The sequence below is a fragment of the Mus pahari genome, chromosome 10, assembly GCF_900095145.1.
Source record: "Mus pahari chromosome 10, PAHARI_EIJ_v1.1, whole genome shotgun sequence".
Taxonomy (NCBI): domain Eukaryota; kingdom Metazoa; phylum Chordata; class Mammalia; order Rodentia; family Muridae; genus Mus; species Mus pahari.
In genome coordinates, this window is record NC_034599.1 from 67,416,043 (window position 1) to 67,438,667 (window position 22,625).

The following is a 22,625-nucleotide window of genomic DNA, read 5'->3' on the forward strand; positions in this document are numbered from 1 at the left end:
TTTTTTTTTTTTTTTTTTTTTTTTTTTTTTTTTTTTTTGGTTTTGCATAAATTTTAGTTTAGTTGGTTAAATGCACCTACCCTGAAATCAGGTAGTCTATAGTCAGCACAGAAAAGACTTGGTTTGCTTTTGCTTGGTGTACTGAGGCCAGATGTGATGTTTATGTCCCAGTACTAAGTGGCTCTGATTCCAGAAAGAAATTGTCTTCCCTGTCATCCAAAAAATGTAAGTTAAGCAATTTCAAGGCTGTCAAATTTCTGGTTCTATTTAGCTTAACTAATGATATATGTATGTGTTTAAATAATTGGTCAGTTAGTTCTCCCACCTGGAAGATGTCTTGAATGCTGGTATTTGCAAACTGATTTGGCTACTGTCTCATTACTTGTTTTAGAGATTTAGTTGTGAAATGAGCTGGTGGAAAGGACAGAAGTATCTTATTTATCATGAAAAGTGTGCTTTGATTAAAGTTATATCAAATCTCTTTTACCTAAATTTTTAAAAACAAATATTAAACAATGTAACTTACTAAAATTTGAACACTTCAGAAAAGAATTGTGCTCCACTGAATATCTACTGTGTATAAAAGTGCTATGCTAAGTAAGCACTGGCATAATGCTCATTTGCCTTAATGTTAACCTTGAGTGGAAAATGTACAATGACACTTCTTATATTCAGTTGGGGGTTTACCATGGAAAGAAAAGATACATGTTAAAGTATGGATTCTGCAAAAAGCACAACTTCGTTTTCTCATTTATAAAGTAGAGGGTTATACTGAATGATCTTGCAAGTTTTTTTAGCTTTTAAATTCTGAATCTGCTACTAGATTAATATTGACAGCATTAATAAAACATGCCATAAGCACAGTGAAGGACTAATATAATTATCATAAGCCATCAACAGAACATTTTTAGTCAACAGGTTATTAAGATTTGTTAGTGTCTACTTGGGTGTTAGCCCAGGAGAACTATCTGAAGGTATCATTCTCTTACTGTTACCATGTGCAAGTATTTTATTACATGAAATTAAGTCTGCAAATATTTACTGAAAATGTATAACATATAAAATGTTCTAAGAGCTGATTTATTATATACATATATGCTAGGCTATAGAATGATCCTAGTTGTTGTGGAGACTATGAGCTACTGGTTGCTTTTTTTATAGAGTTGCTTAAACCTATAAGCATTTCATGTAGAAACCTCTTCCTATGGTACTAGCAAAGTACTTTGAGACAGTAGTGATGCCATCTTATAAAATTGTTAATGTAAACAAAACAATTGTATATTGGTTTCAGAATACTTTAGTGTAGGGGTGAGCTTCAAAATTATTTCTTTCATTTAGGGTGGACATGTAATGAATTATTGTGACAGTGTCTTTTTAAGAACAAGGCAGTAAGATGGTTCCACAGTCCTAACAAAAATCACACACTCTTATCCATTACCTCAATTTCTATTTGTGTAGGCATTTCTTTATTCTTCTGCTTCCTGGAGGATTCTAAGAAGTCAGATTAAAGATGAGCAGCATTGTCCAATCAGGGAAGAATCTTCCTACTCGAGACAGGATCATGAAATGAAGGTCAACACACTAGAGCTTTCGTGCTCTTGATTGCTACTGTGAGATTAAGATAGTTAGCAGTCAACTTTAAAACCTTCAGACATGATTTAATAATGCTTTTGAGGCTATAAACATTTCTCTTTTTTGTTTTATTAGCTACACTTGTCCTGTTTACAAGAGGAAATAGAAACAGGTTTAATTAATTTTCACAGTATTTGTATCAAGCATCTACTATGACAGATTGTGTGTGTGTGTGTGTGTGTGTGTGTGTGTGTGTGTACACACTGGATTTACTACCTGAGATAAGTCTATTTTAGTGATTAAAATTTTTTTTAACTAAATGAAACTTTTTATTTTCTAATATGTGAAGTCCAAAAGATTTTAAGGACTAATTATATATGAAGCAAAGCTATCACTGCAGAAATCTTAAGTAATATATAGTAGAAATTTGTTATTTGTATATAGAGAGGCCAAGAACTTATATTTTTGCAATAGGTATATGAAATGTAGCACTGTAATTACCTAAGACTTTTCTAACATCTTACCTGAAGTAAAATGTATGTTTCTAGGAACCTGGAAAATGTATATCAACAAAATGATTCAGTTAATGCAAATGAGTCTTTTCCCTAATTTTTTGTGGTCATTAGTGCTGTGTAAGGTATACATATATAGGAATCTATGATAGAAAGTATCACAGATTATTAGATATATGATCCCATTTTTTTCTAAAGCAAAACCTATTTGTAAGCAGCATTTTTCTGTCACATTCTACATATAAAAGTTTCCAAGAAGTAAGAAAGACAAAGGTTAATCTTACATACACGAAAGGGAAATTCAGTATACATTTATTATAATGTTTCCATTTGCAAAGTATAAGAAAATTAAAAATTTAATAGAGGAGTATTCTAACTTAAAATATCACCCACTTGGATTTTATATATAAAAGTAAGATTTTGTTTAATGAAGTAATGATATGATGAGTAGTAGATGAATAGAGAGTCAAGGATATGAAGTATTTCTATTTGCCAAGCTCAGGGTAGTGGCCTTAGTTTTTTTGTTTTTTTGTTTTTTTTTTTAAAGTCAAATGATAGACTATAGATTTAAACAAACTACTTATTAGATTCTTGCTGTGACTTCTTTATTCTCTCTGTCGTGAATTAGATTTAGAGCTGGTGATGACAGTGAACCTTACCAATAATGTAGGTCAGTAGAAGAAGATAGTATGGGAGAAAATGTATTTGGAAAACTTATTAATGAATATAGTTCCTATATGTAAATGGTAGCGCCAACCATTTGTAACCCTCTTACCTAAGTTTTTACTTACATAGGTACAAGAAAAGTATAATATAATAACAGAGAAGAAAAGGGTGGGTATGGATGAGCACTAGGCAAAGTACAAGTTGTTACTTTAAACAGCGTTTTATTTTTGTTTCTAGATGTATTTCTTTTATCTGTATGAATGTTTTGCCTGCATGTATGAATGAAACCATGTGCATACATGCCTGGTGCCCATGAAGATGAAAAGAGGGTGTGAGAGCCCCATGGACTAGAATTACAGATAGTTGTGAGCCACCAAATAGGTGCTTGGAATGGAATCTAGGTTTTCTACAAGAGCAATAAGTGCCATCTCTCCAGCCCCCAAAAGCAGTCTTTCCTCTGTGCCTTGGCATCTTATGGCCTCAATTTGCCCTTGTTTTCTGTTTATCTACTTCTTTTGATAGTGTATACCACTATATCTTTTTTTTTTTAAATTAGTCTAGCAAATTGGTTTTTAATCATTTTTCCTGACCATGCCTGTGTCCAATATTTACCGTTTAACTAACTGACTAATTTGTAGTGTAACTTAAATTTCTTCCTTTTTTTTTTCTATTTCCACTGCCAAAACCATAGTTTAGTGCTTCAGCCTCCTATAACTGTATTATTAAGAATAGTAATTGATATTATTTGTTATTATTTGAGCCCAAAATATCTCTCTTGGACTCGTGTGTAGATGTTAAGTTCACACACAGCTGGTGGTCCTGTTTGGAGGTTGTGGAACTTTAAGGAAATAGGGCTTAGCTCCCAGAGGTCAGTCACTGTAAGTTGTAGGCTGCCCTTTCCTTAGTCCTTATTCTCTGCTTCCTATCTAATGCCGGGATATGATGTACCATGATGTAATGCAAACTTCTAAATCCTAAACCAAAACAGCCTTTCCTCCCTGCATTGTTTTGTAATAGTCATGAGAAATGTAATACAGAAAATTGATAGAGTTGTTACTGTCATGAATGTGACCATTTGGTTTATAGGTCTTTGGAATTGGTTTACAGGAGAAATGTGGAACAGTTTTAGAGTTGTGGGCTAGAGAAACTATAGAGAACTATAAGCAGTCTTTAAAGATTTTATTTATTTAATGTAAGTACACTGTAGCTGTCTTCAGACACACCAGAAGAGGGCATCAGCCCCCTTTACAGATGGTCGTGAGCCACCATGTGGTTGCTGGGAATTGAACTCAGGATCTCTGGAAGAGCAGTCAGTGCTCTTAACCGCTGAGCCATCTCTCCAGCCCCATTTTTTTTTTTTTTCCAAAAATGAATCTAACTGTATTCTGTCTATGTCCTGAAAAATTGTATCAGGCTGAATTCAGAAGTAATGAATTCAGTATTTTATGGAAGAAATTCCAAGACAGTATTAGTATCAGGCTGTAACATGGGTTTTGCTCATTGCATTAACACAAATTTATAGTGAATAAAAGTAGAAAGTGAAGCAGCAGGATATGAAAATGTACAGCTTTTCAAGGAAAGGAAATAATCAGGGTTAGGGTTAGATGAGCCATACAGATGCAGTGACTGTTAACTGTTAAAGAGATGAATGCCATTAGAGAAACTGAGCACTTTGTATTGTCTAAACAGAAAAGGTAGCTTGATGTTGAGGTCCCATCAAACAAAGGCTCAGAGATGTAAGCAAAACTTTGAAAAACCTTAAAAAGAGTAAGGGGAGGGAGGACTGAAGGGATTAAGAGATGACTCAGCAGTTAACATACTCCTCCTCTTGCAGAGCAGTGGCCTGTACCTCAAACTCCAGGAGATCTAACTTCCTCTTCTCAACTTTGTAGATATCTGCGCCTGTAGCACTTTGTAGATATCTGCACCTGTGCATATGCCCACACCTAAACATGTAATTTAAATAAATAAATGGTGCCTAAGAAGATACAGCTTCTAGAGTATATTGTTGGTTTTTTTTTTTTTTTTTTTTTAAGTTATTNTATGTAAGTACACTGTAGCTGTCCTCAGACACTCCAGAAGAGGGCGTCAGATCTTGTTACGGATGGTTGTGAGCCACCATGTGGTTGTTGCTGGGATTTGAACTCCAGACCTTTGGAAGAGCAGTCGGGTGTTCTTACCCACTGAGCCATCTCACCAGCCCCCTTGTTGGGGATTTTTTAAAATGCCAAAGGGAAGTGTTTTTCCTGATACAACCACTCAGGCATCAGAAGTTACTGAGCTGTGGTAAATGGAGGCCTGGCCAGATCTGAAGCTGACAACAGAACTTAGACTTTTCCATGTGGTACTGTTTCACAGAGATGGAATAAAGTAGGCTTGCACAAAGATCCCAAAGGGAGTCCCGTGAGGCCAGGCATTGGTGGTAGTTCTTTGTTCCTTAGTAAGCTGTGTTTGAAGCTTTGAAGATGAAGCCTGATTTGCAGCAGAAACTAAAATGTTATAAATACCAGGAACATTGGATATCTGCTGAAGAAACTGCAGATACTGGGTAGTCAACCGAAGAGACTGGCTACATGTGCTACAAAAAGCAGGGCTATAGGAGCCACCATGTGCCCTGATATCAGACAGTTAACTGTAAGTTTTGATGTTTGCCCAACAGTTTTCCATCTTGCTCTAGTCCAGTCTTTCCTTGTTATTGCTCATTCTTCCTATTTCTGTGACATTGAATATTTGAAATATGTAGATTATGATTTGAACTCATACCTAAGTGTCTGCCTTTGTCACAAAAGAGGCTATGGACTTTTGAACTGGCTTAAGATTATAAGGATTCTTGAAGTTAGACTAGATGTATTTTTCATTATGAAATAGCTGTGAAACTGGGTAAATGGAGGAAACAGAAGCAGAATATTAGAATTAGGATGCAAGATAGGCTTACAAGTTTAAATACTAGATCCCCAGCTGTGGGGTGGTGGAGGGGGCATTGTTTTGGGATATTATGGAACCTTAAGAGTGGGTTGCTATGTAGTGGGTCTAGCTTTGCTACTTCTTTGCTTCAGCTCCTATTCATTCTACCATTTCTTCCCTACTATCCTAGACTAAAGCTTCTGAAACCATAAGCCAAAATAAACCTTTCCTCACTGAAGTTATTCTATCATTTTGTCAGTGGTGAAAAAGTAATGCATTGTTCTTCATAGTTGTCCCTTACTAAACTATGCTATATACTGCCATCTAAATAAGGCTTTACAAATGTTAGTTTTCATAGGTTCCTTCCTAAAATTCTATAGTAATTTCTTTTTCACCATACTGTGTAAAGATTTCCATTTGTTTTACAAGACCTACAAGCAGTGTAACACCCATATGGTTGGTTCAACCCTATTTTGATGTTCGCCAGTATTCAGTATCTGCTTCAGTCTAACAGGTACATTATTTTTAGCCTTGTATGTTGTGGTCCTGATTTTGTTCATGGTTTTTCATTATGGATGTCCTAGAATTTCCACCTCTGTCTCCAGATCCTACATCTTAACACATGCTATCATTTGTACTAGAAACTTTTTTTTTGTTACTCTAGTCCACATTAGCCTTTTTTTGACCTCATATTGTATAATAAGTTCTGAATGATTAAATACTTGATCAATTTTTTTCTTGCTTCCTATGCTGTAACAATTTGAATCTGATGACAGCATCTTCTGCACCTTTTAATTTTATCTTGGTTTTTCAAGCTGGTTTCTCTGTGTAGTCTTTGCTGTTGTGGAACTCAGGCTGGCCTTGAGCTGAGAGATCTTCCTCCTGAGTGTTAGGATTAACGGTGTGTGCCACCATGCCCGGCCAACGTTTTATTTTTCATGTAGCGGTAGATTCTAGTGATTAGCTTTTGTATGCTGTATTCTCATGGACACTTAGATTTCCCCATGTATTAATGTTTGTATATTCGATGTATTTTTTTTTTAAAGATTTATTTATTTATTGTATGTAAGTACACTGTAGCTGTCTTCAGACACTCCAGAAGAGGGCGACAGATCTTGTTAAGGATGGTTGTGAGCCACCATGTGGTTGCTGGGATTTGAACTCTGCACCTTTGGAAGAGCAGTTGGGTGCTCTTACCCGCTGAGCCATCTCACCAGCCCCATATTTGATGTATTTAATGTTGTTTTTTTTTCCTCACCAAACAGGTTAGGTGAGGAAACAGTGCATTTTACATGGCAAGGGATTTATAGCATTTGGTTTTTTACATTTCATTGTAGTACGATGAGTACTATTTTACTGTATCTGGATTACAAAATAATGTATACCTTAAATGAGAGCAGTTGAACCCTTCCTTATAGTTAGTTACAGAGTAAATGGGACTGAAGACATTGGTTAGCAGTTAACATCTATTGTTTTTATAGAGGACCTGTTGGTTTCCAGCACCTACATTCAATGAGTGGCTCACAATTGCTTGTAGCTACAGTACCAAGAGATATGACTTATTTTGGTTTCCATGGGTACCGCATAGTCATGGCATGTGTACACATAGAAACACAAAAATTTTGTTAAAGCTGAGCATGGTGGCACACAACTTTAATCTCAGCACTTGGGAGGCAGAGGCAGGTGGATCTCTTTGAGTTTGTGGTCTCAAAAGAAAATACAAATCTTGTTCAATTACTAAGCAAATGACTAAACCAAGTGTCAGTAACATTCCATACAAGAATACAAAAGAATGTAGTTATGGGATGATTATTCTGTGTCCCAGCCTACTTCCAAGAGATAAAGTTGGTATTTTAGAGTTATATTAATACTGAATTGGAGGATTTGGTCCTAGCATAAATTTGGTCTAATTAGACTACAAGACACAAAACTGAAGCAACTTGCTAAATCATGCTGTACTGATTGTTTTTCTCATCTCTTGTGACAAAATACCTAGCAGAACAACTTATGGAAGGAACAATTTCTTTTGGTTCTTAGTTTGGGAGGGTATATAGTCCATCATGGTGGGGGAAGGCATCGTGGCTGAAACAGCTGGGTTCCAGTGGAAGAGGTTTGCAGCGGCAGCTTTGTTAAGTGGTACAAGTCAGGAAACAGAGAAGTTAGGCAGAACTTGGACCAGATTATACCTGTCACTTGCTGCCCCAAGAATCTTTCTTTTTCCTCCTATAAGTTCTACCACCTCCCTAGACAATACCACCTGAGGGTCAAGTGTTCAAACACATGAACCTGTGGAGGACATTTCATATTGGCCAAAGACTGAAGATGGCATAGGAAAACCTGAGTGGTTGCAGATGAGGAAGGAGGTAGATTTATCTGCTAAGTGAGGAGTGAATGGTTAAAATAAGAAAAGAATGCTGAGTTACTAAAGTGTTTGATTCACAAAATTGGCCACCTATGCTCTAAGACCTTGTCTGACATAGAACTTTTCTGTTTGTTTTCTTTTGTTTGTCTGGTAACTCTTGTTTTAAAAGACTTTTCAGAGATTGGAGAAATGGGTCAGAAGTTAAGAGAATTTGTGCTTCTTGCAAAGGAGCCAGATTGCATTTCCAGCACCTGCACAGTGGCTCACAGCCATTCCTGGTTCCAGTTCTAGCAGACCTGGGGCCTTATTCTTCCACAGACACCAGATGTTCATATTGTGTACATGCATACATGGAGGCCAACCATTTGTATATATAATATAAAACAAATTTAAATTTTATTTTAAAAAACAAAAAACAACCTTTCAGCTGTAATTTCTTCTATTCTGCTTGGTTTGTTAAGACAGAATTTCTCAAATTAGGATTATATTACATTGCTTGAGAACTTGCTGACAAATTTTGAAGCCCCACCCTAGATTTACTTGAATGAAAACTTGGTGGTTAAGTAGCAGTCTTTGTTTTAATTAGTTCTCCAGGTGATTCAGTGTCTCAAAAGTAAGTGTGTGAATAATTAGAAGTTTCATGTATGAAAAGATATTAATCCAAGTCCAGCATAGCTGTATTCTCAGTCATTCCTAAGTGCCTAAGGTGAACTTAATAATTTCTTTATTTTAATTTTTGTAGTATTTGAATCTAATCTATTTTATCTTCATTTGTACCACGTATGTTGCCATCAAATCAGCAATTAAAAGGCAGATACATACTCTTAAGGGAGGCTGGGAGGCTGGGCTACACAGTCCTTAGTTATACTTCCAGGTGCTTTAGGTGGAAGGAAATGGAGGTGAGAGAAAAGTCCCAATGTGTTCACACTTATCTGCTCTCTCTAACAAGGACTGCCCTCAGAGGAAACTGTTTTACCACAGTATAATCAACTGGATATTTACCAAAACCCAAATGGCCTGGAAGAAGGAAAATACCCAACTTCAGACCTGCCTAGTCTTTGACACAAGAGATGAGAAATGATCAGCTCAGACTCTGAAAGACTAAGAACAAATCATTGGAGTGTAGAATGTTCCCTCCCTCTACACTTCATCATCCTATCAGGAGAGCGTTTGTATAATCACAGAGGATCCTGTCTGAAGAAACTGCCAGCTTACACACTGTTTAAAGGGATCTCAGAGAAAGCCTAAAATTAACAGGGGAGACAAAAACAAGGATGATAACAACAGAACATTAGCCTATCACACTGTGAAGTAACAAATTCCTGCCAGATAATGCAAAGGTTACAAAAACCCTTTGCCTCTGTTCCATATCATTGCTTGGTCTTCAGCAGGATATAAAACATGCTAAAAGGCCAAAACAAAATAAGCAATGTCTGAAGAGGCAAACTAAGCATAGAGATTAAGTATCGCAAATCAATTTGTGTGATTAGAATGGTTATTTAACTGTGAGTAATATTGTACATGCTCTAAAGGAGCAAGAACAGGTACATAAGCATAGGCATAGAAAACCCAAAGGAAAAGATAGAAATAAATAACCCTTACAGTTAGTGATATATCTAGTTCAGTAGTATTGCACTTAAGAGCCTAGCATGCCTCAAGCCCTGGGTTCAACTCCCAGTACATTAAAAAATTACTAAATACTATCATTAGCAATGGCTTATTAGTAGAGTGGACATGACTGAGGCAAGACTCATGGAATATGAAAATATCCCAAGACATCTCCAAAACTGACATGTAAAGAACAAAAAGAAGTTACAGTTATAAAAGGTATAACATGTATTAGAATACCAAGTAAAGAGAAAGTTGACATGAATCTTGAAATTTTTCCAAAGTTAATAACTAGATAACAAGACACAGATCCTGGAAGCCCAGAGAAAACCCAGCAGAATAAATCTTGGCATATTTTATTCTAACTACAGATACTTATAGGCAGAGAACCTTGAAAAAAATTCAAAGGAGAAAAACCCCTAAATAAAAACTGTATCATGCTTCCCTTTAAAAACCGTTCAGGCAAGAAAGAGTGAAATGAAATATTTAGTGTCAAAAACACCAGAGTAGAATTCTGTGCATACCAACTGTCCTTCAAAATGATGGAGAAGGCCAGAGAAATGGCTCCGAAGATATAGGCATAAGCCACCAAGAAGACCTCAGGAGACCTCTGACTTTAATCTCTGGGACACACACAGTAGGAGAGAACTGACTCCTGGAAGATAATCCTCTGATGTGCATGTGTTGTATCATGGCATGTGTACCCACATACATATGAAATAAAATAAAAATGAAATAAATGTTAAGAGAATTTGCCACTGAAGTACTTGGTTTGTAAGGAATGTGAAATAGTACACAAAGAGAATAGTGAAATATGTAAAAACCCCAAGTATCTATAAAGGAAGAACAGGAAGAAGTATAAGAAGGGATAAGAGTCTTTATTTTTCTTAAGTTGTTGAATTTATAAGAGTTTGTCTAAAATAATAACAGCAACAATACAATACATTTGTAAATAGTTCTTGGATAAACCATTATGTAGTTCATGAATAAATAAAGTAAATAACAACAGGACTTCAGTAGATTATACAGAGGACTTAGGAATGATGCCCTGTAAGGGAGTATAATGTTACTGAACATAGACTTCAATTAGTTTAATTATACTGCAAACTGTAGGGCCATTTGACAAAGGAGATTAAATAGAAGGAAATGTAGTTGATACCCACTACAATTTGAATCAAAAATGTTCTTTAAAGATTCATGTTATGGGCTTTGTCTGGAGCCATTAGATATAAGATCATTGAAGACTTACCTCTGATGCAAAAAGTGGAACTCCAAGATAGTGTGAGTCTCCCTCTCCCACTCCCTCCTTCCCTCTTTCTCCCCTCCCTCCCTCCTTCTCCCCTTCTCTTTCTCATAATAAACCTTTTCTCTTATTAAGCTGATTGCCCTAGGTATTTTGTTACACTGATGGAAAGTCTACTAATACAGTATACCTGAAGGGTATAGAAAACCAAGTTGGGTTAGGTAGATAACTCAGCTGATAAAGGTGCTTGCCTTACACACCTGAGAACTGTGTTCAGTCCCCAGAACTCATGGTGGGGGGTGGAGGGAGCCAGGGACAGTGGTAGAAGCATATATTTTCATCACTGAGGAGGTAGAAACATTCAGATCTCACCTATTTGGCAAAGCCCAGGTCATTGAAACTCCTGTCTTAAAAAGACAAAGATAGGCTGGAGCAATGAATTGGGGATTGAGAGTACTGTTACTCTTCTGTGGGACTTGGGTTTGATTCTCAGGACCCATTAGGCAACACACTGTAGCTCCAGTTCTAGGGTATCCAACATCCTCTTCTGGCCTTTGTGGGCACAAATGTGCTGCACAGGCATACATGTAGGCAAACATTCAGACATATTTGGGAAGGAGTGCCACTTCCTGAAGACCACCACCACCACTTAAGGTTTTCCTCTGGCTTCCATATTCTCTTTTACATGTAGGAGCATGCTCAAAGAAGAAAGTAAAAAACTGTACTAGAGAGATGTAGCTCAGTGGTTGAGTAGTTTATAAAGATCTGATTTGGACCCAACATCACAAAAATCGTTAAGATAGAAATAGAGTAAAATACAACCAAAAAAAAGAAAGAAAGAAATCAAATACAACGAAGTAAAGAATTAGAGAAGCTGCATTGACTAGTCCAAATTTGCTGATAGCTTTGTTAGTATTTTAAATACAGCAATTAAAAAACAGGTTGTTGAGCTTGAAGAGAAGGCTCATTGGTTAAGAGCACTGGCTTCCCTCAAAGAGGACCCAGGTTTGGCTCCCAGCCCTAACATGGTAGCTCACAACTATCTGTAACTGCAGTATCAGGGAATATGAAGTCCTTTTCTGACCACTGTGGTTACTGGATATACATATGGCACACAAACACATATGCAGCCAATACATTCATACACATGAAATAGAATTTTTGTTTGTTTGTTTTTGAGACAAGGTTTCCCTGGCTGTCCTGGAACTCACTCTATAGACCAGTCTGGCCTCGAACTCAGAAATCCACCTGCCTCTGCCTCCCAAGTGCTGGGATTAAAGGTGTGCGCCACCACTCCCCTGCAAAATAGAATTTTTAAAAGACATGTTGTTAGATTAGCTTTAAAAATAAGACCCTCCCATATATTGTCTACAAGAATATCATTTACAGAGCATGCTATTTTATTACTTAGTAACAAGCTAATTATAACATACTTCATGTATGTGTTGTCACTAAATCTGTGAAAACCTTTGTTACACAGGTTGCAAGCAAATGTTAAGGTGATAAAATTATGAAGACAGTTCAAGGAAAGTTTGCTGTATTTTTTTTTTTTTTACCTATTTTATATTTGAACCACTTAATTTCATCTTATTTTTTCAAAACTGTGGTGACTTGGGTTTTTTTTTTTTTTTTTTTTTTTTTTTTACACAGTAACTGTATTGATATGGCTTATATATCATTAAATTTACTTTTGAGCAAACAAAATGATTTTCAGTGTGGTTACAAAGTTGTGGAAACATTACCTTCTTCTGGTTTTAGGACACATTGATTTAAAAAACATTATGTTATCATTTTGTTTGTGTTTGCAATCATTCATACACAAGTATATATGTGCCCATGCAGTGGTATAAATGTTGGATCCAGAAGACAACTTTCAGAAATTGTTTTTTCCTTCTGTCATAGGGTTGTAGGGACAGAATTCACCTTGACAACAAGAGCTTTACCTACTGAACCATCTCAGTGGCCCACACTCTGATTTTTTTTTTTAAGGTTTATTTTATTTATGTGAGTACACTTTAGCTGTCTTCAGACACACCAAAAGAAGGTTTCGGGTCCCATTACAGATGGTTGTGAACTAGCATGTAACCAGTTGCTCTGAATTGAACTCAGGACCTCTGGAAGAGCAGTCTTAATGACTGAGCCATCCCCAGCCCCAATATTTTGATGTTTTAAGTAGTTGAAAGGTATATTGTGGGAGTATTTTTGGGCAGGTGCCGACACCAGAGCAGAGTACCAGTCTGCATGCCTCAGAAAATTGAGGAAATCAAGGATTTTCTGCTTACAACCTGGTGGAAGGTTGCCAAATCTGTCAAGATCAAGAACAAGGATAATGAGAATTTCAAAGTTCACACTCTGGTTGTATCATAGACAAGGAGAAGGCAGAGAAGCTGAAGCAGTCCCTACCTCCAGGTTTGACAGTGAAGGGGCTAAAAGGAGCAACCATGTGGTTGCTGGGATTTGAACTCAGGACCTTCGGAAGAGCATTCAATTCTCGTAACTGTTGAGCCATCTCTGCAACCCATCTTAACACTTGGATATGGGTTTATAGTATGTAGATTTTTAGACTCAGGAAGCTCACTTGACTCTATTCATTTTCCTTACAGTCTTATTCATCCTCATGGATCAGTTTTCTATTACTTCAGATAGGCTACAAAGCTTTTTATTCTTTCTTTAAAAGGAAAAAAGCAAAATGTCAAAGTACTTGAATTTCAGTCACTAATCACACACTCGTGGTTTTTCTATGGGAAACATCATTTCTGAACAATTGTGCCTTTATATATTCATATTCATGGATACTATATGACAACTGTCAGATTTTTCTTCAGCATATTTTGAACCAGTAAGATGATTACATTTTTCTAAATTAATTTTCTTATTAAGATGGGCAGAAAATTTTTGCTAAGATCCACAACTTACAAATAGACTTTTATTTTTAAAAGTTTTAAAGTGAAAACTCAGAATTACAGAGACAGCGAGCCTTATAATGTGTTCTATAATTAATTTCTAGATTTTCCTACACAAGTAACCTAATCTTTTGAAACTGTTTCCATTTTCATGTAGGTTATAGTACTAATTAAGTGAGATATTTCATATAAAACACTTAAAATAGAATCTTGCATATGATAAATACTTGGCAAGTTGTCATCTGCTATTTTTTAGCCCCTATAAAATTCAACGAACATACATTAACATACCATCTGTATATAAGAAATATTATTTCTGGGTTTTATTAGAGTATTAAACATAAAGTGACAAAGAGACTGTGGTGATACGTGAGGGAGCATTTCTAGGAATGTTAAACCAGTTAGTGTTCCTTGTATTGGTAAAATTGATTCCAAGGCTCTGGCAATTGCTCAGTTCTCTTAAATGGGACAGTATTTGCATTTAACCTACACATGTCTTCCCATATGTTTAAGTCATCTTTAGTTGGTTGTGTCTAATTTCCAATCCAGTGTGAATGCTATGTGAACACTTACTAACCTGTACTAGGAAGTAATGACCAAAAAAAGCCAGTGTGTTCACTATAGGAACATTGTTTTTTAACATCTTTGGTTGGTTGAACACATTCACATGTATTCCACACATGGAACCCACAGGGATGGAAACATCCCTTTAAGTGCAGAGGCTATAAGAAAGGAGGCCAAATGGCAAGAGTACAGAGAGGTCAAAGTCATGTCTTCTTGTCTTATGTTTAAACTCTGATAAGTAGATGGCTGGGTTTTGTTTGTTTTTCGAGACAGGGTTTCTCTGTATAGAGCCCTGGCTGTCCTGGAACTCACTCTGTAGACCAGGCTGGCCTCGAACTCAGAAATCTGCCTGCATCCTCCTGAGTGCTGGGATTAAAGGCGACAATAAGTGTTCTTAATCCCCGAGCCACCTCTCCAGTTCCCGATGACTGGGTTTTTTAAGTTTTGTTCTGTTTTGGAAATCAGGTTGTTTCAAAGCTTAATTGGATTATTTGAGAAAGATGTAATGAGGCTGATATTAAAAAAAAAAAGTCAATAAAATCATTGATAATGTGAAGAATGTATAAGTCAGCAGGCAGATTTTTGTAGAAAAGGGTTCTGCTAGGTGGATTTTTTTTATTTGCTGTGGTCCCCATATATTAGCTATTAAATGCTAAACCTGCTGAAGACCCAGGGGAACTGAGCTGAAAGGATATTTGAGGATCATTCATTCTTCTGTTGAGGATGGGGCCTCACTGTGGAGCCAACTCAATCTATAGACCAGGTTGGCCTTGAACTCACAGAGCTTGAGTGCTTAAAGGCATGCACCACTGTGCCTGACTTATTTGTGGATTCTTGACTCTACTGTGAGATGTAAAATGTGAATTCTGTACATTTTTAATCTTTTTGGATAGAATTATGTCTTATGTCTTGTTCTAAATATTTGTAGATATTCTAAATTACAGTACTTAATAGTTCGGAGTTATTTTTTAAGTAAGGTAAAACATGTGGCAGCTCAATCAGAACAGCATAGAGGCTGCTTGAACAGCTAGAGGAAGATAAAGATCTGGAACCTGAGGGAAATATAATCCAGTTTTATAGAAGATTGTCCAGGGATGTCAACAAGGCTGTGTGGTTTTGTTTCTTGAATCCCTACGTTGGGTTGCATGTGTTTAATCTTCGCAGGAACTTAAAAAGACAAATGGACTCGACAATGATTGTGACAGATTAAAAAACAAATATTATAGTTTATACCTATCTATTTCATTCACTTTAGATTGCAGTTGTTTATTACTTAAGTTCCAAATATGAAATTATTAAAATCAGTAATACTTAATGATACAAATCTTGTTTTATACTGGTATTCATATTTCTTTTTCTTTCACTTAATAATAATGAAGCTGTTTACATTATAATACAAATAAATGTTAGAAGAGATATCATGAATCAGCAAGAGGGTGATTTATAAAATAGCATTACTGAAATTGTTTGATTATTTGCAGAAGGAAGCTAATAAATTCAGAGCCTTGACACAGCAATAGTTATCAGTAGAATTCCAGATGCATAGATTCTTAAATGAAAACAAAAGTCAGAGCTGAGCAGTGGTGGCGCACGCCTTTAATCCCAGCACTTGGGAGGCAGAGGCAGGTGGATTTCCGAGTTTGAGGCCAGCCTGGTCTACAGAGTGAGTTCCAGGATAGCCACGGCTATATAGAGAAACCCTGTCTCAAAACACCAAAAAAACAAAACAAAAGTTAGAGTAGAGTAACAAAAATCTAGAGCTTAATGCAATGAAAAGGATGGAATTTAAAGATTCTCTGTTAAAAGTGGTAGAAGATACCTCAAACAAAAGCTAGATTTTTCTACTTAAAATGAAAAACCAAATAGCTCATATTTTTCACTTAAACCTAACTCTAATTTAAAAAACAGGAAAGAATAGAATTTAGAAAATTATACAACTATTAAAATGTTTACTGTATACCAGTTTATGAATACATTCTTTGGGTAGAATATTAATGGGGCAAAATTGGTAATATAGTTACACAATTTCACATCCAAAACTAAATACCCATGCTCAGTGTGTGTGTTGATAATTTTTGGAGAATTGATGTCAGTGATTTTTCAAAATATTCTATTTTTTAATGTATTTTTGACTCTTTCTATAATTATTGACTTTTAAAATGTTTGTTTTTAAATTGCTTACAGAACCACATGTTGAGAAATTTTGTTTCTTGACTTTCTACAGTTTTCCACCACAAGTAGCACATTTCACTTTCCTCACATATTCATGTGAAGGCCTTCAGCATCCCTTTCACTATGTCATCCACAATAAGTTAAGTTCAGCTACACCACACACTAACTAATATGGCTCTTACTTCTGAAGGAACCCTTGCTGGGTAGTTACTAAGTAACTTGGTATATCTGTTTCCTAAAACTCTTCTGTTCTTCCATTTATTTTCCTTGACTGGACCTGAGTACCTTCCTTTACCCTCTGTGTTGAATGACAGCTCAGGACCATAACCAGAGGCCACCCAGTTTGACCACATGCTTTCCAGTATTCTTCAGCCTGTTTGATCTCATACTTGTCCTATAGCATTGTCACACTTTTCATATATGATATTTATAGATGTATGTGTATTTCCTGGTGGGTATTGAGCTCCAATAGATGACTGTATGCCATTTATCTCTGTGTCTCCACTGTATTATGTTAGCAAATATTTATGGTTTGATAATAATTTGTCCCAGTTACTAAAGGATGTTTTAGTTCGTTTCTACTTTTACATTTTTCTTGTTTAATCGATAATCTTAATGCATCATCTTTTTGTAAAAGAAATTTATTTTTTCATACTGAAAAGCATATTAATTTAAGAAATTAAAAATACTAAAGAATTTGTTTTCATCATAGCACATTTGAATTATTTTAATTTGTATGCACTTTTATTCATGTTTAGTCAGAATTATGTAATATAGTATATTTTTCCTTAATATTCTTAAAGTTATTCAACAAGCACTAAATATCTGATATTGGAGGTGCTCTTTACATGGAGATTAAACTAGTAAACAAAATTTTCAAAGGTACTTGCTTTCATAAACCTTGTGTCTTGTAAAAACAAAAGGTTTATAGCCGGACTATGGTGGCACACGCCTTTAATCCCAGCACTTAGGAGGCAGAGGCAGGTGGATTTCTGAGTTCGAGGCCAGCCTGGTCTACAAAGTGAGTTCCAGGACAGACAGGGCTATACAGAGAAACCCTGTCTCAAAAACAAAAACAAAAAGGTTTATTTTGATTATTTTACTTGTGTGTATTGTATAGGGGGTGGTATGTACATATAAATGCAAGTGTTCACAACAACAGTTAGGGATGTAAGATCCCCCTCAGGCTGGGGTTACAGCAGATGTAAGCCCCCTGGGTGCTGGAAATAAAACTCAGGTCCTCAGAAAGAACAATATGTGTTTACCCTTAACCACTGAGATATCTCTCCAGTCCAAACCTTGTGTCTTGGTGGAAGGAGACATGAAAAATAAACAAACCAACCAACCAACCAACCACCTACTCAATGAAGAACATTTCCTTGATTTATGATTATGATTGATTAATGAGTATTTTCTAACTTTAGTGTATTTCCTTCTGTTTATACCCAAATATTTGGATATATGCATGTATATTTTCATCATTTCAGTATTAGGACAGAGTCGATTTAATCAATTTATAACAAATAACAGTGCATACTCAAGTATGGTGATAAGTTCTGAGGAAAAGTAAAGCTGTAGACTAGGGATTGCATCTGACAAGAATGGGGCTACTGTTGTAATCAGATGACTGGGTCAGGAAGACATCATCAAAGTCAGAGTTAAATATTAAAACCTAAATTATGGAGTGAGCTGTGTGGTTTCTGAGAACAAAGCATTAATTTATATTGGTAGTCCATCAAAGAGAGAATGCTTATTTTTAAATTACTGTCAGTGTTTTATTATATAGTAATAAAGATCCTATTGTTAAATAATGTATTATAACTTGAATATATTAATCATTGAAAATGGAAAAGAAAATATAGAATTGATTCTGTAATAGTGAAATGATCGTAATGTACATGTACATATTCAAACATTTATGTATAAGTAGAAGAAAATACACCAAAGTTAGCAGATACTGTTCTTGGTTTAAACTTCTTTAACATTTTTTATTTCTCAGTTTTCTTAATGACATATATAAAAGACTTTTAAAAATACGTAAAATTAATTTTAATACATACTCACTTTTAGGCCCTACCTTAATAGAGTGATGGGTATTGCACCTACCCTCTCTAGAATCACTTGTGAAGCTAAATAAAAATAAATTACATATTAGTTACACTTATTATTAAATAATGAGACATAAAGAAGTCTTACAGATGTACTTTCATTAACTATCCATACTGTCATTCAGCTAAGCAGAGAGCAGACCATTCTTGCAAAGAGGTCTAAGATGGAATAAACCAGTATTAAAGTACACAGCTGCTAAAGCAGCTCAACTTTACATGTTTACATACTGGAGAAAAGGGGACAGTTTGAGAAGTTTTAGAGACCATTTTAAAGGTGTCCCTCACTCTGCCTGAGTACTGAATGTCAGATGTACAGGCCTAATTCTAGAAAGCAACTGTTGGGACCTATAGTTAAAGAGGCCACATTTTGCTGAGCAATAAAGTTTCAACAAGCTAGCTGTAGTACATCTTGCTGAGCATTGTTGACATTAGTTGAGACTGTATAAATTATATAACATAGGACTAGTTTTTCTCTACAAATATAGTTAGTCTAGACTGATTCTAACAAAATATAAAGCTAATATTAAAAGATGTCAAGTTGAACTACTAATAAATTAACTTCACCCTAATCATAATACATTTTGAAGAAAATCCAAACTTTGAACAGCATAAAACCCTCAGTGCCTAGCATTATGAGATGAAAATCAGTGATGTTTGATAAGTATTTATGTTAAAGCTCTTCTCTAATTAACAATACAATAGATTTTCCTTAATAAAAAGTATCAAGAAACCATAAAATATACTATTAAAGAAAAACATTTAACACAGTTTTAAAAATTAGAAATAGTCAGAAGTTTTTACCATATTGAAATGCAAGAAAAATAAATAAATAGCAGTAATTAGAAAAAAAAAAAAAACTTGCCACGGGCTAATCTATGTAAAAAGGTCCACACAGAAAAATCATGACTTGTTTTCTCTTCTACCATATGAGTCCTGGCAATCAAATTCGGGTTGTCAGGTGGTGAGTGCCTCTATCTGCTGAGTATTCATGTTGGCCCCAATGTAATTTTTTTTTCTTTATAATTGTGGTTTGGGACAGAGTATTCCTTTGTAGCATAGCCTGATCTGGAAATCCTGACCCTCCCAAGGACCACCCAAGTAATGGGACGGCAGTATGTACAACCACACCCAGATTGATTCCTTACATGTTAAAGCTAAACTGCATTTTTCAGAAAGCCAGTGTGATTTAAGTTTCTTGTGGATGAGTGTTAACTAGTATGTACTTACAGAAGGGGGAGCTCAGGAAATAGCTGTGCCACATACAAGATTGAAGGGCTACAGCAGCTGTAGAGTTTGGTATTTATATACAGTTCAATAACCTAGATGACCTTTGCTTGCGTAGACATTTGTTTTAGGACAGGGAAGAATGAGTTGTTAAAAGCAAAGTAAAATAACTCCTTTTTACCCTTGATCCATAGTCAATTTTTAGTTAATAACCTTAAAGAAAACCTCCAAATCAGTGAGAGAAAATGTTCATAGGATGCAAATTCCTGGAGGAAAGAGACAAATGCACATTTCAGAACAGAATTGCATTTGCTAATGCTTAATTTTTAGTTAAATTTTCTACTTTGAACAAGCGTTGAGTGACTCACATGCAATTTTAAGAAATGGAGAAATCATCCGTCTGTACTTTTCCTGGCCTAGTCCAGGGCTCACATCTTACACCACTTTAGTCAGATGTTCAGTCACAACCAAGATGGTTTTTTGTTGGTAGGATCAGGACAATCTTCATTATCCACAAGTTCCTGATAGTGCCTCTTACAGCCACAGCCACTTCATCTTGACCTTTAACCTCCTTAACTCTCAGTGATCATTGTTCTGTTCTCCTTTTAAAAGTTCTGCCATTTCAAGAACATAGAACAAATTTTATAGTAAACTTTTGAGATTAGCCTTTTTCATTTGACAAAATTCTTTGATTACTTACCTATGTTGTTCATTTAATCATTCCTCTTTATTGCTGAATACTAACTGCGCCATAGTTTGTATGGCAGTTCCCATATTGAAGAATACCTTGTTGATTTTAGTTTGTGCTCTTAGAAGCTAGCCTCTGTAGGCATTCCTGTATAGGTTTTTATATAAACACGATCTGCATATCTCTTAGATAACTGCCCAAGAATGAAGATTCCTGTTCAGTTTTGTTTTTTGAAATGATTACAAAACATTTCCACCAACAGTGTCTGAGTGATTCCTTTTTGTTTGTTTGTTTGTTTGTTTGTTTGTCTGTCTGTCTGTTTGTTTCTTGCCAGTATTTGGTGCTGACGTTCTTTAATTTTGTTGTTCTCACAGGTGTGTGTGTATTGCTATGTCTTATGGACTCATTGTACATTTATCTAATGCCTTAATCTTTTTCTCATGTTTCTCGTATGTATATACATTTCTTTATTTTTTGCATGTATTCTTTCTGGCTTGTTCATTTTTTAATTGGATATATATATATGTATATATATGCTTATATATTTATATATTCTAAGTCTTAGTCTAAATAAAATCTAAATATTAATATGAGGTATTTTTCTCAACCTGAAACTTGTCTTTTCTAAACTAATTTTTAGATATTTTAGAGCATTTTTATATTTGTAGCAATGCTACACAGAACAGAGATTGCCTGCATTCTCACTGTTGTCCAGCATCTAAAGCTGCCTCTGTCATCAACATCCTATACCAGTGATAGATTTATTAAAATTTTTGAAGCTACAATACATACCCACAATATATTATCACATGGGCTTCACTCTTAATGCTGTATACCATACATGAGGATATGCACCCATGATTACATCATGAAGAGTAGTAGTTGCACTGCCCTAAACTTCTCTGTGCCCTGACTGTATACCTCTAGTTCCTTCCCAAACTTTGACAACCACTGATCTTTTTACTGTTTTCATAAGGCTACCTTTCCAGATTGTTGGTGAGTATAATCATATAATATATGCTCTTTTCACGTTAACTTACTTCACTTATTAATTTGCATCTAGTAATGTTCCTCCATGTCTTTTTGTGGCTTATATAGCTCATTTCTTTTTAATAGTGAATAATTCTTCATTGATGGATTATTTTCCCATGGTTTATTTATCCATTCATCAGCAGAATGACATTTTTATTGCTTTTAATTTTGGGCTATTATGAATCAATCTGCTATAAACATGTGTGTAGGGTTTTGTGTAAACACATGTTTTCACCTCTTTTGGATGAATGCCAGGGAGCACAATTGCTGAAACATATGTTAAAAATATGCTTCATTTTGTAAGAAATTTTTCTTTGAAGAGGATCTCTCAGCTTCTGTTCTCACTAGCAGTAAAAGCTTACTCTGTCATTATAACAGTGGATGTTGCCAAGCTTCTGGATTTTTGGACATTCTAATAGATGCGTGGTATTTTCATGTGCATTTCTCTAATGATGTGTATACAAGGGGTGTCTGTGCACCTGCTGCTTACCATCTGTATATTTCCTTTGCTGAGATTTGTACATAATTCTTGTTTCTCCTCTTCCTCTTCCTCCTCCTCTTCTTCCTCTTCCTTCTACTTTTTCTTCTTCCTCCTCCTCTTCCTCTTCTTCTTCCTCTTCATGTTTCTTCTTCTTTCTCCTTTTTTTTCTCCTGAGACAGAGTTTCTCTGTATAGCCCTGGCAGTCATTCTGTAGACCAGGCTGGCCTTAAACTAACAGAGATCCATCTACCTGCCTATGCCTCCTGAGTGCTAGGATTAAAGGTCATACCACCACATCTGACATTAGGTTCTTGTATTTTTAATTTTCAGTTGTAAGCCTATTGTTTTGGGTGGGGAAAGACGAAGACAGGATCTTACAGTGCATTTGACAGTTTTTTTGTCAGGTGCATCTTCTGCAGATTCTGTCACCTAGTTTATCTTTTGTCTTTTCATTCTCTTGACAATGTCTTTCATAGATCAGACATTTGTAATTTTAATAAATCCAAATCATCAGTTTTTCTTTTTACAGATTTTGATTTTATATCTGAAAAGTCATGCCACACTCAGTATAAGCGCAAAATGAACA

General features: G+C 35.5%; 1 protein-coding gene and 1 pseudogene across 2 annotated transcripts in view; both read left to right on the top strand.

The window, feature by feature from the left end:
* Rfx7 (regulatory factor X7) overlaps positions 1-22,625 on the top strand; it is a 77,265-nt gene that overhangs the window by 5,962 nt on the left and 48,678 nt on the right. The gene's annotated exons all lie outside the window — the stretch shown is intronic.
* On the top strand, positions 13,056-13,934 carry LOC110327542 (annotated as a pseudogene).